The 12428-nt window shown below is 40.7% G+C and overlaps 1 protein-coding gene across 6 annotated transcripts in view; it reads left to right on the top strand.

Moving 5' to 3' along the window:
• Sorcs1 (sortilin related VPS10 domain containing receptor 1) overlaps positions 1-12428 on the top strand; it is a 470846-nt gene that overhangs the window by 157779 nt on the left and 300639 nt on the right. The window lies entirely within an intron of this gene.

Genomic DNA, 12428 nt, shown 5'->3' with positions numbered 1-12428 from the left:
ATTGGCGTCATAGATGAGAAAGCCTATAGAGGATGTGATTCAAAATATTAAGCTGAGTGACATATACAAAAATAATAAAGTAAATTAATGATTATTATCCAATTGGAAAAGAGAATTCTAATTTCATCAATTCCATTTAATAAAGAAAAGAGGGTAAATTAATTAATAAAGTCATTATTTAGTCTACTTTTGTGTTGCTGTGGCCAAAATACCTGAGAAGAATAACTTAGAGGAAAAAAAGTTTATTTGGGGCTCACAGTTTCAGAGGTTTCAGTCCATGGATGACTGAATGCATTGTTCTGAGCCCAGGATAAAACATCATGGGGGAAGAAGCCAACAGAGGAAAAATGCTCAGCTATTATGGGATCTTGGGGGTGGGCGTGGGGAGTGAGGGAGAGAAGGGGCTGCAGGGAATGCCCCCAGGGGATGCTCCCATTAACCCACCTCTTCCAGTCATGCCCCACTTGCCTAGAGTTACTCCCAGTCAGTCTATTCAAACCAGGATGGGCCAATTAGTTTATAGCTAGTAATCTAATCATTTCACCTCTGATCGTTGCTGCATTAATATAGGAGCTTCTGGGGGGTGCCTCATATTCAAACTATAACAGTCATTAATTAAAGTATTAAAATGGACTTTGTAACCAAAATCCAACCCTCTCAACTACTAACTCTAGGCCCCCACTTTGCCACAATACTGGGCAAAATACTTCCCCCATTATGCAGAGTAGGACATTTTGAGGATTTCATAGGAAATAGATGAAAAACCTGGAACTCAGACTTTGATTATAAATCTTCGCGTGGTATGTTTGTCCCTATCCAGGACAGTCCTTTCCTAGATAGGAGAAACTCACAGAGTAGAAAGTGCATGTCTGCAGTATCTTTTAGCCCACCTTCAGGAATCCTGCAGACTTGTATGTGAATGCTAACACTCTTGAATGAAAGGACAGAAAAATCCATAAACCTTTGGATTGGGTCATAGATGTGTTTTATAGTCACTCAGCCCTCACAAAAGAGGTACGTGACATTGAATTATCTGTGGCATTTAATCCTTTCAGAGGAAATCCAAGGTATTTGGATTATCATTCCTAAAATTGGAATTTGATGAAATGGCAATGCCCTTTGCTTATAGTTGCTCTGGCTTTTGTGATCCAACTCAACTCTGTTGGCCAGCTGCAGTAATTGCTCATGTAACTGGAAAAATCTGTCCCCAGGAAAACCACAGCCAGTCAATAGGACCATCAGCAAAACCTGAAACTCTTTAAGTGGGTGGGAAAGTGTTATGTGAGCGCTCACATGCAATTGGGAGAATAAAAGGGGCACTTGCATGACTTGAACCTTGACTTGAACGTGAAGGCAGGAGCCAGGTGACGCTTGGCCACCTATATCACATGCCCTGTAAACTTTATGTTAACATCAGTGGGCAGCCACACACATGTTTTAAAGAGTATGGAGATAAGATTACCTTTTTAAAAGTACTATGGTGGCAGCAGAGTATAGGGTGACTTACGAGATGTGCAGTTGGGCAGTGTAAGAAGCAGAGCAGTCTTCTAAGTGAGAGGTGATGTCACCCAGACTGCACTGAGGGAGGTTAGATCTGTAAAAAGCTTGATAACTATGTTTTCAAGGAAGAAAGGGATGATAGAGTCAAGGAAGACTCAGAGCTCTTAGCTTGAGCAACATGAATAGCATTTTGAAGGCTAGTGGCCCTGAAGGAAGCAGGTGGAGGTATTCAGTATTGCATATCATGGAGGAGAACCCAGCAAGCTCAGAGAGAAGCCAGGGAGGAAAACCTGAGAACTGGAAGAGGTTTATTGACTCTCTCTGTGCCCCAGTGTGCTATGGGAGTCTGGGCTCAAGTCCTTATTTCCTGATCCCTAGCCGAGGGCTGCTATAATTGAAAAGGCTTAATGAGCATCCAATGGGGAATCCTGTCCAAAGGCGAATTTACAGTGAAGCTAATGAAATTTAAGATTCAGATCCTTTGTGGGTATAGGCTTTTCTCAGTGCTGGGAGTTTGGGGGAGCTGTAGACAATTTCAGATGAGGAGGGGGAGCCAGGCTACAATCAGAAAGTCTCTCAATTTACTCACTTCTGCTAAAGTACCTGAAGGTTTCCCGGAAGGAAAGAACATGAATCTTTAAGGGACTTGTAATTTCTTCTGATCTAATTTCACAGTCTAATAAGTATTCACTTGTGAACTCCACTTTATTCTTAATTTTGTATTACATTTCTTAAAAAGAGACCCCCAAACTGTATAACTTTCATCCACACAAAACCTGGGATTATACTTGATTCTGCCTGCTAGAGTACTAGGTCTACCTCTTACAACTTTCTAGCATAGATCTAGCCCAATTCTGTCCTTCTTTCTGTACATAGGAGTGAGCTTCTGCTTCACACACGAAATCAGTATATAAAAAATCAAAATTATAAGGTGGGTGCAGTGGCACATGCCTGTAATCCCAGCAACTTGGGAGGCTGAGGCAGAAGGATTGCCAGCCTTAGCAATTTGGTGAGAGCCTGTCTCAAAATAAAAAGTTAAAAGACTGGGAATGGAGTTCAGGGATAAAGTGCCCCAGGGTTTAATCCTCAGTACCAAAACAAACAAATAAGAGTTAAAATTATTCTTTACTCTCAAATATTCTTTATTCAAGAACTAGTTTTTCTAAAAGCCTAACCTACATTATTCATCAAATAGGTTGCTAGATGTTCTTTCCTATCTTTTCCAATTTTAAATTCCTTTTAAAAGAATGGTAATATGGTCATAAAAAAAAAAAAAAAAAACCTATCCACTAGCATGGCATTGCAAAGACTTAGAGTCTTATAAAACTATTTTGGTTCTGTGACTAAGAGACAAGGAATATATGTAAGGATCACTTAACCTCTATAGGAATTTTTTTTCCTCCAACAGAAACCTTTGATATTTATTAATTCATTTTACTTGGGGTTTTAAGATATTATTTAAATTTTTGTTTCATGCCAGATTCTTAAAGCTTTGGATCACTTTTATAGAACAAGGAAAACAAAATCCTGCTAATGGATGAGAGTCAATTGTTATTGCTTGTTATTATTTTTAAAAGAGCAAAGTGTTTTTTTTTCTTCCTTAGCCCATAAGAAAGGAAAAGTTGTGATCTTAGCATATTGACTGTCTTGTTTTATTCTTGTGCTTTTCTTAGTTATGCTATATAGAAAATGAGAAGAAATAAAAAATATATAACCTCATATTCTTTTCAGTTTTTATCCAGTATCATGCTGGGGTTAGTATTTGGACACTGGCATCACCATAATATACACGTTTTTATTTATTAGTTTCCTGAAATATCTTGTGTTAACCTTGAAAAATAGCATCTTTTGGAATTGAGCTGATGACCCCTTTGGATTCATGAATAAAAGCATAGAATCTGAGATGGAAACGTGCTTCATTTCTTTGTATTGAAGCTAAGTAGAAGGAAGCACGTGAACAGAAAGGTCCTCATCGTTAACACGCAGTTTGCTGCTTAATGGTGTGTCGTTTTGTGTGGGTTCTCACACAGGGAGAGTCTTAATATTTAGAGAGTGTCTATGATTTAGACAGAGAGTGATTTCAGCATGTGGAGATCTGTCTTTCTCAGATCATTGCATTGGGAAGTTGGAAGGGAATATCTCCATTCCTCACATCCCTTCCATCTTTCTTCTACCAAACCCAGGCTGTTCCCTTCTTGCTTAAGTGTCTGGTGCATCTGTCTCTTTTATTCCAGACAGAAGATAATGCAATAAATATTTTCTGTTTTAAAATGCAGAGAATTCTTCAGCCATGTACCAGGAGACCTAATTTGAATGGGGACTAACTTGAAGGTGGATGGCTTGGATATAATGCCCCTCCCCTTCCAAGCACTATGGAGGGTAACTAAACAGGCTGTACAGTGTGTGAGCTTGGACAGGATATCCTGCACAGTTCTCTTTATCTGTGGTTCTCCAAACACCACCCTGAGTTGTGCTTCTCTCTTCCAACTTCCCAGCCCCAGTTGCTTTCGTGTCTTAAAGCTTTGGATCTCATGGTTTATTTAACTTTTGTATTTTATTATCCACAGGTAGAGAGATCTTGTCTTGAAAATAAATTTTCCTCGTATTTTTGTATAATTATTTCATCTCGGTACTCCTTTGGGATAACATTGACTTTTTTCCCTAGAAAAATAATAATGTAATTTAATATAGCTCGTCTCTTCCCCTGATTAATGTGGAGGACATACAGAGCATCACTTAGGGCAAAGTGATTTCGCAGGAGGAAGAAGAATATTAAATGACCAACATTACTCACTATATATGGATGTGTGTTTAGTGAAGATCATTATTTTATTATTGGATAGAAGAAAGGAGGAAGTGATGGAGGAGGAAACATAGGACGGAAGTATATAATCAGTTTGTCTTGTCTGGCATTGTGAGATTAGTAGATTTTGGAGGGAGGACTTTTTTTGAGTCAAAAGTATCCTTCCACTTGGGGAATAGAAGAGCCTGTCAAAGATCAAAGGTGGTATTTTCAAGATTTTCATCAAAAGCAAAGTTCTGTGTAGTGGATTTGATGAACTTGGATTTGTTTGCTAGATGTAAAGACCTGGCTCTAGAGCTAGAGTCTAATGGACTGTTATTACCAGCATTCTTTGCTTGTTACTAATAAGCATGAACAATTTTCAGCAGACAAAGGATGAAGAGACATGAGTTTCCTTGAATGGGAACTGTGATTTTTCTCATGTGGTAACTCGGGTACAGGACTTCATAGCTTCTGTGTAGACTGTGGTCTTAAATATTAAGACCACACACACACACACACACACACACATATATGCATATATAGATATATAGCTGCATATAACCTCTGGCTCTGCAAGGGGGACAGATGCATAGGAGGGAAATATTTGGTAAAATGTGTTCCACTATGTACATGCTCCAGTTTGCTATGTCTGGGGCTGATTCTGTTATCGGTGCGTCTCTATCTCTGTCTGCATCACTATTGGTTGTCTTGTCTTTTAGGCTCCCCGGAGGAGGTGCAGTAGCTGTGTAACTCACTCAATTTCAGGGTCATGCAGAGGATATTACATAGATAAACATTACATTAAGTTATCTGTGGGCTGCTACAAAACATGAAGGTCATTGTGGATTAAATACTTTCCAGAGGCAAAAATCGACTAACTGATGTCTGGGTGGCTACACAGCCCAAACTCAACCCTCTCTTTCTACTGGCTTTTCATTTCTCCTGCTGTGCTTGGGTGTGTTAGATGACTTCTGTCTGATGATTTCAAGTATACATATGTGTGTATGCGTGTGCGTGTGTGTGTATGCAATCATAACAACCATTTAAGGTGCCCTCTGGGGCACCTTAATGTAGTTTAGCAGTTATTGATTTCACTCCCTTTTGATGATCCAAGAGTTATGCAATTACATGTTCACTTAAATCTCAGATGATACAGTCTGCTTAAATCTACAGATAGGTGTGAACACATTCACCATCAGGAACCCCCTAGTCAAGGACAACCAGGTTTGGTAGTGAGTTCATTGGAGAGATTGAACACTAAAAGGTCTTCTCCAGGGTTCAGAAATGTTAAAATAAAATTTTAAAATGCCATTGACTTGATGCCAATTAAGAGTTGCAACTCATTTCCTAGGACTCTCTGGAAAAAGGCAGAGTGAGATTAGCATTGTGTGGACATAATTTTTTTTTTGAGGTGGGGGGTGTGCCAGGGATTGGAGCACTCAACCACGCAGCCACATTCCCAGCCCTGATTTGTTTTTTATTTAGAGATAGGGTCTCACTGAGTTACTTACTGCCTCCCTTTTGCTGAGGCTGGTTTTGAACTCCAGATCTTCCTGCCTCGGACTCCTGAGCCGCTGGAATTACAGGCATGCCCCATGGTGCCTGGCTGACCTAAAGGGTTTTCAGTAAATGCTTTTGAAGTGAGAAGAAAGTGAGGGCACTTCAGTGGTTCTGCCTTGACTCTGCTAACAACCGCACTCATTTGGACAACATAGCACAGAGGACAGATGAGCAGGGTCATTAGGATTCTGGATGGGATGTGAGTTGGACTCATCCATCCTTTGCTAGCTTAGACATTTAAGTTAGTTTTCTGGTTTCAATTTCCTCATTAAAAATGATTTTTTGATGGACTGGGGTTGTGGCTCAGAGGCAGAGCGCTTGCCTAGCTTGTGTGAGACACTGGGTTCGATTCTCAGCACCACATATAAATAAAGAAAATAAAGGTCCATTAACAACTAAAAAATATTTTGAAAAATGATCATTTGAACTGATCTTGATAATGCAGTTTGTCTGGCACACAGAGTAGACATCCAATAAATCTAGATATTATGAATAAGAGACATCAGTTTAGTACTCAAGTGACTCATTGGAGATCACACACTAGTTGTTACCTAGCAGTCCCTCTGAGCAACAGTCAACCTCTCACCGTAGGGAATCATTTCCAGTCTTCATTGTAGCTAGAGCACTGGTACATGTACGACTTTATCTTGGTCAGTGAGGGCCAAGGGAATTTGTTGGGAGGAATCTTGGGAGAGTTTCTTCCCTGTTATGGTTTTGATCTTAAATGGCCCTGAAGGTCCTTTAGGGTCCAACCCTAAAGGGTTGGTTACCAACCTGTGGCATTAGTGTATAGTATGGAACCTTTAGAAATTGGGGCCTAGTGGATAGAAGTTAGGCTATTGAGGCTGGGCCCTTGCGGGGGTGGGGTTTGTGACTCTCCTCTCTCTCTCTGCTTCCTGGCTACTATAAGGTGAGTAGCTTTGCTCCCCCACATTCTCCCCACCATGACCTTCTACCTTGCTATGAATCCGAAAACAATGGAGCCAACTTACCATGGACTGAAATCTTTGAAACAATAAACCAAAATAAATCTCCTTTTCATTTAGTTGTTTATCTCAGGTATTTTGTCACAGGGATAGAAAGCTAAGACAGTCCCCAACTAAATAATTATCATCATAAAACAACAAAATAAAACACATAAGGGCAAAAGAGGCCCTTCTTTTCTCCACATGTAGCTGTTTCTGTGTGAAGGAAAGCCACGTTATGGTGCCTTGCGAACATGAAGGGAGGCAGCACTGAGTATTGATACAGTCAGAGAAGACACGTGGGCATCACTTGGATCCTTAATGATACTGTTAGTCCAAGTGAGTCCTGGAACTACATAAACTCTGGGCTTCCTACTGTACAGATAATAAGCACCTTACCATTTGTGTCACTTCCAGGTATCTGTTTCTTCTTGCTACAGACATTCTAATGAGTCTATGACTAGCTGGAACTCAAAATCTGGTCTTTGATTCCAAAGCCCCTTCCCTTTCCAGCAGAGCACAGCCAGCCTGATATTTAGGCCCTTCACCACAGAGCCAAGGCCTCTCTCTGTATTCTGGTATTGTGTGCCTCCCTGCTCAGACTCTAAGCTTCAGGGAAACCGGAGGGCTCATTATTTTCTTTCATTACTCTGGACCTCTCCATTAGCATGCCATCTCTGCACCCCGAGTCCCCATGAACATCACACATGTCTTCCCAGAATGCCTCCTCTTCTGTGCATCTATACTTCATGATGCCTTTCTTTCTTCATCTCTGAAAGTTAGAAACAGTTTTCTCCTTCGTACCTTTTCTTCCTTGACTTGTAAAGATCTGTGTACACATTTACTTCTCCACCAGACTGTGAGCTTTTAGTGATTGGTACCAACTCTCATTCCCCTTTTTTACCTTCACAGCACGTACATTTGGTTTTTTTCCTCCCTTTTTTGGGGGCTTACTACATGTTTATTGAATTAAATGTGGAGTATTTTAAAGCTGAAAGTTCTTTCTTCTGAAAAAGCTCTTATTTTCTGAGAATTCTAGAGGTTCTTATTCTTGATGTGATGACCTCTCTAGGATTGAGAAGATCAATGGGATCATTACAGTTATATTCATTGTTTCCTGTTCATAGATTTTATCAGATCAGATTCTTAAAAGATTCAAGGCTGCCCAAAATAATGAAAACCTCAGTTTAAATTGGAAAGTTGGATAAATACTCAGCCAAAGATACAATCTGGAACATGCATATTTTAAGGAAAATCAGTTGTGAATTTTCATCTTTTCTCTAAAATTAGAGTGCACAGAAACAAGTAAAAACAAATTTCTGACTATTGAACACATTTTTATCCTACTCTTCGATCCTCAAGACAGATTATTACAAGTCTCTTCAAGTCCCATATAATTCTCGGTCCCTTGTTTTCTTCCATTCACTTATGTAAATGAATCCAACCAAATGTTCCCTTGCAAGCTGCTGTAATAAACAGAAAGGCCATCTTTTGAGTTGGGACAATGAAGAAACTTCTGGACCTGCTGGAAGCTGGTTGGGGAGGGATGGAGGTAGCCAGCTTCAGCCCCTGCACCAATCTGCTGATCTTCAACATGGACTCTGCTTGCTTACAGGAGCCAGATTGTGACTCACCCCAGGAGAGAGGAATTGTGAACATTAGCACAGTTGAGTTCTGTGGGGGTCTCTCCCTGTGTCAGAATTACAAAAACACCCTAAGAACTGAGAGGAAATACTAAAGGAATCAGACTGTTTCATAGAGTAGGATCCTGTCAACATCAATATTATTCAGGGTTTGGAGCTACTGACCATCAGAGTGAAAGAGACTTTAAGATCTTGTAGCCTGAATTGGCCAGTGTTAAGGAGCCTCAGGCACACTTTGTTTCCCTGGAGGTTTGTTTTCATGGTTGGAAACAGTGAGAGGGGAAAATGCAAATCATTAATGACTGAAAAATGACGTGTTCCTGTTTTCTAGGATTTCCCATATGGAGATGAGATGAAGTGAAGGACAGTGTCCAGATAAAATATATAGACATATTCCCTTTCTTTATCCTGTGGAGTGAATTCTTTCAGTTAGCGAGAGATTGGGGGGAAGCTACACTTAGTACCTGCAACAGAATTTTTCTGAAAATATGATGTATAGAATTAAGTTCCTAGGACAGTGTTCTAGGGGGCTCCTTAAATATCTATGTTTCATTTCTAAATTATCTTTTAAATGAATAATTAAAAATACTCTCATACTCAAAGTTGCTACATGGCTAATAATTGACATGATTGAGACTGCCAGTCTATTAATTTACACAGCTGCCAAATTGATTCATTTGAGCACATACCAAGAAAGAAGCCTTGCCCTTCCATTTTGGTAAAACAGAACGTTTTTCACTGACTTTGGCAAATTTATAGTGGAACACTCTGTTTGGTCATCTACATACTAGTGTCTCTGTTTATCTCCAGGAATGCTTTTGTTTTGTAAGTCAGTGCAGAAAGAGGTTGGGGCTAGAGGAAGGGAGGAGTGAGTTGGCATTTCCTCTCACAGAGTCCTTTGTGAGGGTTTCTCACCCCCATATATACAGAAGGCCAGGGGCCAGAGGTGATGGAATTATTCAGATGGATTGTGGAAGACTGGAAAGAAAGGTGATAGTTCAGGAACTCAGGTTATGAAACTCTAGTCGACACTGGGAGGAAGGCTTTGCTCAGTTCTTTGAAGACCTCACCATAGGTTTCTGTACACAACCTGGCCCTGTGTCTGGTACTCTCCCACCTGCCAAGGAACGGATGATTGGAAAATGGTGACTTGGTGGGCACCAGCGTTCTCTATAAGAATAGACCAAGTGAAGTTCCTCCCAGGAGATTCTCCAACCATGATGCCACAGGACCAGGGCAGATTTCCTGTGGTGACAGCAGTGCTGAGACTGATGTGTGTCAGGGCAGGTACTTGAGACAGGTCATTGTGGAAAGTTCAGAAATAACTGGATGCTGAAGTCCTGATAAAATGTAGGTAGAGGTTATCAAGTCATAGATATTTGAACTAAAGCTATTTAAAGATAATATCATAAGATATAGAGAAGAACCTGAATAGGCTGTTATTGTATGGTCACTGCTTATTGTTTTGAACCAGGGGTATTTTGGTACTACAAAAATGGAGACAAGATTGGAAAGATGAACGGGAAGCTGATGGATACTCCATTTTTGGCGAGTGTATGTGTGTTCATCAAAAGAGGCTTGCTCTCATTGAATTTAAAATGAAATCTTATACACTTGGACTCATAAAACTGAGAATTGTCAGTAGAATGAATGAAAATAAATTATTATTTAAGTATAAATCACATTTCACTTGGTGAAACAGTTGTGGGATTTTTGTTTGTTTGTTTTCAGTTTGAAAAATATGCAATACCATCCTCATTAGGACCAGAAAAGGCAGAAAGTGCAACTTTCACTCTTCCTACTTGAGGATTGTGATTTCGGCCATGGCCACCTTCATAGGTGCTGATTCTGTTAAATAGTACAGCTAATGAATGCAAGGGAAAAACTAGCTAACAGACAGCAAAGTGGGTCTTGTATAACTGTGCATCACTAACTTCCAGGAGCGAGGAGGTAAAAGAACGCACCGAGGCAGTAAAGGGGCACAGGAGGGAAGAGAGACCTCAAATAATCGATTGAAAACATAACTAAAGGTTAGCAGTTCCGCCTCCATTCTTACTATGGTTCTGAAAACAGAAAGATTAAACAGATTGATTTGGGCTGATAGGCTTTGAAATGCCAGGGAGGACACCTCTTCTGGTGCAGTATTGATAAACTGCCTGAGTGTATCACTGACATTTTAGTATTTCTAGCCCAGCAAGAAAAGGCAGAGAACAGATTTCCACCTTCCCATTCATCCACCCCGGGAACTGCTTAAACAATTTCTGTGAGTGTGCGCATGCGGCTCACACCATGCTGGGTGAAAGGATTCCTTCTCTGGGGTGCCTGTGCATTCCCTTGTCAAATGAATGGGAGACATGGCCTGTGACCAGCTGAACTTCATTATAGAGTTTACTGCCATACTGTATCAAGAGAGCAACTACCTAGAAATGCTTTATGCCCACACCCCATTTTCTTGGTGAGAAATTTATAGGTGCATTTGGCAAAATAGGACTAAAGCGAAGCAGCAACATCCTTCTGAGTCTTCAAACAAACAGCCACCCTGCTGCCTCTGATCAGCGTTCCTGGGATGGTGGTGATTGAAATTTAGCACTTAGAGCGACTTAATTGGCACATGGATCTGTTAAGCATATGCCCCCCCACCCCCTCCCACAGGCGTACCATCTGATGTGCCCATAGGGTGCCCCGAACCTCACACATGCTCACATTTTGCTAAAGAAGCAAGTTCCTAGAAGGAAGCCTGTGCTGGGGGTTAGGCGTGAGGTGGTCCTAGAGGGTAGGTCTGCAGGGATCTCTGTCCTTTTTAGATTACCAGAGTTCTTCATTTCCTTGAGCTCACAATGAATCTAAGGTCATGGAGTCCCAGTTTGCTTGCTGTGAAAAAGAGTGTTAAGAATCTGCTCACTGATGCTCCTGCCTTCTGTAAATCAAGCGCTGTGGCAGCAGAGTGGAACTTGCAAGGATTCAGCACTCTTGGGCCGCTTGCTGCCTCAGAATTCAAGGTTAGAATGTTCTGTGCTCACGGTGGCTAGAACTGATCTCTTGGCCTTTAGAGAAAATTGGGAAATCGATGTCAACATTTTTCTGCTGAGTTGGGAACAGTAGGACTGGGCCAAAAGTTCTAGGTTATGAGTTCCTAGAGGGAAATAGGAACCTCAAGGAAAACCAAGCAGATCAGCATGTTCTCCCTTGCATAAGAGTAACTAGGTTGGGCCAATCAGTGGTCAGGAGCAGGCTGCTGTGTTCAATCTCCCCACGTTTCCTGGGCCTCCTGTATTTAACCAGGTCCACCATGGTCATTGCTGCGGTCACCAAAAGAAGCCATCTTCTCAAGCTGCCATGATCATGGCCATGACTTTCTTTGGTACTGAGAAGGGTTGGTGAACTGTCCCCTAAGTTCCCTATTCCCGTATGAGCATGTCATGTCCTAATTGGGTCACACACTCTCAGGCCTCACTGTATTTCTCTGGTATCAGGAAAAATCCTGGACTCAATAGCTCTTTCTTCAATTTTGGAGGGATAGACTAAATTTTTAACCTCATCTGAGTGAGGTTAAAAATACAGATGGATTAAAAAATCAGATGAGTATCTGTGTCGAAGCTGACGAAGCTTAGATTCCAGCATCCCTCATTTTCTCAACTTCCTCCCCAGGACTTGTTGCTAATTTTTTATTTTATTTTATTTTTTCTCATGGAGGCCTCTCACCTACAAATACTGTAAGTCTTATGATCACATAAAATCTAGATTTGCTCCTGTTAAAATGCTGTTGAATGTCCCTTCTTTGGTATTTAGTTGCTTGTATTCAATGGTTTTCTCCAAAATTGGGAAATGAGAAGAAACAAAACCAAATTCACAAAGGAGAAAGGAAAAGACCTAACATTTAAGAGCTCCTTGCAAATTTACATGTAATTTGCATTTATTACCTAATTTAACTTCTCACAGGAACCTTTTCTGGGAGATATCATTACCCTCCACCTG

Source organism: Sciurus carolinensis, chromosome 5 (genome assembly GCF_902686445.1).
Source record: "Sciurus carolinensis chromosome 5, mSciCar1.2, whole genome shotgun sequence".
Classification (NCBI taxonomy): Eukaryota; Metazoa; Chordata; class Mammalia; order Rodentia; family Sciuridae; genus Sciurus; species Sciurus carolinensis.
This window is presented reverse-complemented; position numbering and strand designations above follow the sequence as displayed.